The sequence below is a fragment of the Alligator sinensis genome, unplaced genomic scaffold (assembly GCF_000455745.1).
Source record: "Alligator sinensis unplaced genomic scaffold, ASM45574v1 scaffold347_1, whole genome shotgun sequence".
NCBI classification, from domain to species: domain Eukaryota; kingdom Metazoa; phylum Chordata; order Crocodylia; family Alligatoridae; genus Alligator; species Alligator sinensis.
Genome location: NW_005841922.1, coordinates 2,548,360 through 2,555,706, shown reverse-complemented (window position 1 = coordinate 2,555,706; position 7,347 = coordinate 2,548,360). Strand labels below are relative to the sequence as shown.

The following is a 7,347-nucleotide window of genomic DNA, read 5'->3' as shown; positions in this document are numbered from 1 at the left end:
CTGACAGCAGCGCCGGGGGTGGGAGCCGCTGCCGCCTCCCCCGCGGCCCCAGCGCGGGAGGCCTTCCCCGGGGCCCGGTTCACGGGAGCCCTGGGCTGGGTCCCCCTGCCCCCAAGGTGTGGGCGGGCCCCTGGATAGGCAGCCTGAGGTGGTTCACTGGAGTTCAGGCTCCGGGGATTGGATTGGATTTGATTGGCGCCACCAGGATTTGCGGCCTGAAGGGGCACAGCGGTCGCGATTCATCTCTGACTCCCCGGTTAGCGGGCTGCGTATGAACAGGATAGTACAGCTCTTGCCCCGAAGTCCTGTTTGTTCCAAGCTGGAGGCAGAGCAAATTGAGGCCAGGGGCCGAGGTACGAATACGTTCTGGTATCCTGCGATCAGACGGAGAACCGGGCAGCCTGGGACCCTTGGGGAAACCTTTGTTCCTTTTCTTGGCCGAAGGAGACATGGGACCGTTGTAATTTAATAGTAGCTTAGCAAAATTTGTGAAGCAGCAGACATGACAATAGGTCTAAATGATTTCAAAAGAGTTGCGGTAATAAAAATTAATGCTAACTACTATGTTTTGAAAGAGTCCCAAAAGTCTTATTTTTAGAGCTGTCATCCATTTGTGGCAGCAGAACGGGTATTTTCAGTCCCTGCTATGTAGAGATCCTACTTTTACATCGATGTAGTATTGCTCACAGCAGAGGATGGCAGCTCTGACTCCAAGCATCAGATAGGGACGTGACGGACGTTAATGGAAAGAATTTCCCTGCCTCAGATGAGTGAGGCCCAATTGGCCTGACAGTTGTTTTGTTATAAAATGTCCAGAATACGTTTGTTGAACTTCACAGATAGGACATCAAGTGTTAATGTTTTTATTTGGGGGGGGAGTGAAACATCCTTACTGCCTGGCAGAGGAATTAAATATTACTCCTGGTGCTGCATAACTAATATTAATCTTTAGTACATATTAAAAAGGCAAAACTCATCTCTAAACTGAATGGTAAATTACTGAGATTTACAGGTCTGCAATTGTAAACTGAAGATTAACTCAAATTACTAATAGTCTCTTAGAGTTTGCAAGTTGATTTGAACAAGTGAAATTTGTGATTTCCCATTTAAACATCTAGTAAAAATAAATCATTGCAACAGGGTGAACTTTCAAAACTACCTCTATTTCTAAGTAGGAACATAACGTTACAAATGGAAAACCCTTTATGTCATTGAGTTTCCATATCCCATGTGCAAGAAATTGTTCCATTGATAAATTAATGAAGGGCTCCTTCCTCCAAACAAATTTGTAGATTGGTTGAGATTCAGCGTAAAATGAGAGAGAGGACATGGAATATTGCCATAGCTTAGACACGAGACAAAGATTCAAACTTTTTTTTGGAAAAGCGCAGCCAAAGCAAGAGGGAAAAGCTCTTAAAAGTTGCATTTAAAATTAATCCCCAGTGTGACCATAAGGTCCCTTATCAAAATAAGATTTGGCAAATCCATAGTAATTTATTTATAGAGCTTTATAAATGTACATGCCACTTTGACATATTTGAGACAGACAAGGCATAGACAAAGAATACAGCAAGATACTTTTTTCTATTTAATGTAAAATTCAGTAATCTTACAAGAAAAGTAAACCTCACATCTTTTTGGATGATCTCAAGTGTCTCTTTGAAATGCACACAGCAAAAAAATGTTTTGCTGAAGGGAAGTCCTAAAAACTATAGAGAATAGAGATTACCTTCCTTTTTTTTATTACACATATATTGTCTATTTCTGTGAAGGCACAGGTTCAGACAGAGAGTCTATCAGCAGGTTAATTAAACTTGGACATATTAGTGAATTGTTTTATGAGACCAAATCACATATTTGAAATGATGGGCGTTAATTGAGTGCACGGTTAGCACTTATGATCTGGACACAAACAATGCAACAGTGTTAGTATTTCCTTTAAAAAAATTAGTGCCTACCTTGTGTAAAAAGTGCTCTATTTTACTATTTTTGTAGTAGTTATCAGTGTGCCAATCCCTTATATAAAATATTATTTTACAGAAGACAAACTGGTCAAGCCTTTCTGATTCTTTAAAAAATAAAATCCCAAGTGCTGATGAGCTGGGACAACTGTAGTCTTACCACTTGCACAGGGAACTCTGTGGGTGGTCCTGTCATGTCGTGGGACCCTGTTCACTCTCTGAAATCTAACAAAGGTGCATGGGTCTTCTTACATAAATTTCTTTGTAGAATCTGAGCTGGACTTTTATTTTTAAGCATCTTAAATTAGGAAAGTAATCTTAAAATGTCTAACTGAATCCATGTAAAGGAATGCATTTCACTGCAAGAGGAAAGGATACTAGGTAGTTATCTAAAAATAATTCCATATGAAAGTGTCATAAACCAGCTAGGTGAAGTTTGGGAGGTGCCCATACTTCTGTAATGGGTTTTTACAGTTGCTTCAGCACAGATTTTTTTTTTTTTTTAATATAAAATTTATAGGAGACTTAAATTGGTTTTAGAATGTCATGGTTGGCATTCTAAATTCATTAACTGACTGATCATTCAGTTTTTCAACAGAAAAAATGGTCTATATAGTAGGGTTCATGTACCATATATCAAAGGGAAAATAATTTATTCTGCACTGTCAGTGTTGCTATGAAAAGTTGGTTGCTAATATTTTTAATTCACAACTACATGTTATGTAGTATTTATGTGAATGGCCAATCCAAATTTTAAATGGAATTAATAATTATGCTTTCATCCAGCAGTTCATAACACCATGTCAATCTAAAACAATATATGAGTATTTTAGTGCCTGATGATTCGGTGACAAAAACAATGAAGTCATTGTTTTAATAAATATTAAATGATATTTTGAGCATTTAATATATACCAGAGTATACATTTTTAAACTGAAGGCAAATAAGGTAACACAAGTGGTAGGTGCTCATTGCACCTATCAATAAGGGATTTTCTTATTCCTTTCAGTCTTGCACTGTTATATGCTAATCTTTCTACAGTTTCTGTTCACAAATACACTAGTTGCATAAGAATAATTTACAATTTCCAGAGGAAGAATGAAAAAAATTATAAAAGAAACGCATCAGGTAATTGCTGTAAATAACCAATACCTTTATCATTCCACTAACAATTATGTAGACATATAAAAATTCAACTTCCAACCTACACTTTTCTCAACATACACATCAATAAAGAAATTAGCATGAGGATTTATTTTGTGGCCTTTAACCACTGTCTGCCTGTCCAGGCTCATGTGTTGACATCCATCACCTTTGCATCTGAATGTCTCAAGTACTAACTATGATGATATAATCCCCCTTCCTTCTAAACTTGCCTCTGGCTAGCAGGGATTTCTGTTGTAATTATTCTTGCCCATAGAAGTGTGGGAGTCTTAATATGAGAGTTGATACTGTTGGGGGATAAATAAGGCAAATATGTGGGGTTTTTTGTTTAGCTGCAAATATAATGAGGCAAGTGGTTCTTGTTTCATCTGGCTGCAAGTTATAAAGTCCTGTTCCAGCTTCAATTAAGGTTCGGTGTCCTGCCACCCTGATTCTCCCCTTGTCAACTGAGTTGTTTTTGTAATGGGCAATATCATTCTTACAGAAAGAGAGAGAGAGAGTTTGTCAGGTATCTAGAACAAAGTCAGAAGCCTTAAATTTAGTTGTGCGTTTTCAGTGCAGAGTAATGGATTATCTGAGCTTTCCCAGAGTTTTAGGCTTCATTTCATAGCATCTGATGAAGTGGGCTCTTGCTTATGAAAGCTTTTGCATCTCTGATTTACTTAGTCTGTTAGATGCATCTGTACCCTGCCTTCTGCCTCACTTCAGATTAACATGGCTAACTAGATCTCTCTAGATCAGTGTTTCTCAACTTTTCTGGATGCAAAGAACCCCTTGGAAAATAATAGCTCTTAATTTTCTCTTGTGTTTTGAATACAGCACCCCAGTTAAGAATTGCTGCTCTAGATATAGCTAGTTGTAGTAATGTGGCCTAGTTGCAGCAACTGGATCCAAGTCGCACGTGATTGAATGCAGTCTTTTGACAAAATATGGGTGGAAGTGAATCTTTCACCATTGCGCAAGTGCAATGCAGAACTGAACAATATGTTGTATGATACAGTATAGTTTAACAATCTGAGGGCAAATGCTTTAGGTGAATGGATTACCATAGAGGAAGGGAGTTCTTCTATACAGAGTAGAACTAAATGGCCATTTTTCATAATGGACAAAGGTAAATACACTGGGGACCCCAGAGATCTCTGCTGTACAATGAATTCCATAATGATTTAGGAATGAAGTAAATTTCCCTCGCTGTCTTGATAAATTAAACATTAAGTGACTAGGACCAGATGACAGTTAACCAGGAGCTCTGAAGGATCTTGTATAGCCCATCATTAGAATCAGCCTCTGTACTAGTGGACTGCAGCTGTGATTTCAGGCATCCGGCAGCTAAAATTGGCAGCAACCAGAACAAATTGGGAGAGTAGGGGGTACCAGGCAGCAGGCAGTGTTAACTTCCTGGGTAGGGGCCATGTTAACACACTGCCTCTGGCAACCAAAGCAGAAAGCCCCATGGCTTGGATCCAGAGTTGGGTCATCTGGCCTATGAGACACTTTGCAGGCTGGATGACCCATCCGTGGCTGCCGACAGTGAATATGTCGCTAGCTGATCTGAATCTGATGGCCCTGGACCAGTGTTCTTGATATAATGCCAATCTTTAAAAAGTATTAATCCCACGGAGCAAAAGACCAGTAAGCCTAACTTTTGTTCCTGGTGTGAAGGAAGAATCCATAATAAAAAAAAATAATTAGTAGTCACATGGTTAAATGTGACATGCTGGGAAAGAGCTGTCATGTTTTGTAAATGAAAATCATGTCTGGTCAATCAGTTTGAGATCTTTAATGGCATGAAGATCTTTAACAGCACATGAAGAAGGAGGGATCCAATGGGTTTTCGTAAAGCTCATACCCTCATTAAAGGCTGTTAAAATAAACTTTAATTATAACAAAGGGACAGTCCCCTCATGGATCAAAAACTGGTTAAAAGATAGAAGATGGAGTAAGACTAAATGGCCATTATTCATAATGGAGATAGGTAAGCAAAATTGGACCCCTAAAGATCTCTACTGCTCAACAAATTCTGTAATGATTTAGGAAGGAAATAAAAAGCTGCATGGGAAAATTTGCAGAGGATACAAAATTGTTCTGGCTAGTGAAATCCAAAGGTGTGCTGAAGAGTTACAGAAAGATCTCTCAAAAACTGAGTGGGCAGTGAAATGGCAAATGAAATTCAACACTGACTGAATTCCACTGAGTGCAAAACAATATACGAGGGGAAAAAAATAACCATAGCTGCATCCATATAATGATGGATTCTGCTTTAGGCATTGATACCCAGGGATAGCAACTTGGTGTCATTGTGTATAGTTCTCTAAAAATATCAGTTCAATGTGAAGTAGCAGTCACAAAGCCAAAGAATAGGAAAGAGATAGAAAATCAATCAGAAGCCATTGTAAAAACCTACATCTTTCATATTTCATGCAGTTCTAGTCATTCCACATCAGAAAGGATACAGTAAACTAGAAAAGGTACTGGGAAGGGCAACAAAGATGATCAGATGCATGTAATGACTTCCACACAAGGAGGGGCTGAGAAGACTAGAACTCTTCAGTTTGGAAAACAGACAGCTGTGAAACCATATGCTAGAGATTAGGGGTGCACCAATAAAGAATTTTTTTGGAGGATACCGATGTCCGATTATTAACCATTTCTTAACCAGCCACATCAGCCGATACCAATCCAATTACCAATATGCAGCCCAGCATCTTGGAGAGCAGCCTGGCTGGAAGCCTGTGGGATGGGGAGGGCAGATCACAGCACCCATGGTGAGGAAGGGGCTGGGGCTAGGAACAGGCGCAACCCAGCTGGGGCATGGCAGGGCACGGGATGGAGCCGCAAGCAGCTCATCTGGGAGTGGGGGGCAGCTCCCACCACTGCGCACACCCCAGGGAGAGGCATGGGGGGCATGTGCCCCCTGGATTTGTGTGCAGGGCAAGGGCAGGCTACCCGCTGCAAACTCAGAGACGGGGCTGGACCGGCCTCTTCCTCGTGGGCAGGCTGGGCCAGAGCTGTGCTTGGAGCGGGAGGGGGGCTACAGGGTGGGCTATAGCCACCCCAAAGTTTGCCGTGGCCCCCCTCCCAGCGCTGCCACTGCCTGCCCTGAGCACAGCACAGCGCTCTGCAGACCACATCTGGCCTGTGGGCTGGGGTTGAGCACCCCTACTCTAGTATACCAAGGCTTAAGATCATAAATCCATGCATGGATCATTGCATAGTGCCATGATTACTAACAGTGTTCACTCAAGAATTCTCATAGTTACTAAGACATTTCTAGCTTTGTTCTAAACCAGGGGTGGACAGTTATTTGAGCTGAAGGGCCATGTAGGGAGTTTTGGTGAGCTGTCAGGGTCCGGGTGAGCCCAATCCCCCCACCTGCCCAGCCTGCCAGGGCTCACCAAAACTCCCTAAGTGGCTTTGCTCCACGCTCAACTGGGCAGATGAGGCGGGGAGCGGCATCTAGGAGTGGGGTGGGTGGGCCTCAGAAGTTGCTGCCCAGTGATCCTGGGGTCTCCATGGAGAACAGCCTGGGACCTGTGCGGTCAGGTCGCACTTGGCCAGGAGGGTGGGTTGGGGCTGCAGGTGGGTGGGAAGTGGCATCCGGGAGCAGGGTTGGCGAGCAGGGCTGGGGCCAGGGGTGAGATCAGAATTACAGGGTTGTGACAGTGCAAGGACAGCCGCAATCCATTCCCTGTGTGCCCCTGCCCACAGCAGCAGCTGGAAGGAGTCAGTGCTGCAGAAGCTGCCAGGAAGCAAGTTTGCCTGCCATGCCACCCCAGCCCCACTGTGCGCTTGGGGGTGGCAGGACTAACTGCACCTACCACAGCCTGGGCTGCCCCCAGTGCCTGGGCCAGGCAGGGCCAAGGGACCTGCCAGTGGCTGGATAAAATCCCTTGGCAGGCTGGATCTAGACCACAGGCTGTATTTTGCCCACACCTGGTCTAAACCATATCCTCTGTGTGTGTGTGTACATCTGTGTTCTAATCAGTTTCTACGTTTATAGTTTGAAGTAATGTTAAAGTCATGACTTGCTCTGCTCAGGTCTGAGAAGAGTAATTTTTGAGGGTAGGGACTTGGAAAGACTTTTGGATGAGGCAATTAAGTGGTAGAATGCTCAAAATAAGGTTATTACAGTTGCAGCTCTTACGTATGGATTCATAGATGTTAGGGTCGGAAGGGACCTCAATAGATCATCGAGTCCGACCCCCTGCATAGGCAGGAAAGA

At 42.8% G+C, this 7,347-nt stretch overlaps 1 protein-coding gene across 1 annotated transcript in view; it reads left to right on the top strand.

The window, feature by feature from the left end:
* Nucleotides 1-7,347, top strand: part of ZFR (zinc finger RNA binding protein) — a 66,160-nt gene that overhangs the window by 522 nt on the left and 58,291 nt on the right. The gene's annotated exons all lie outside the window — the stretch shown is intronic.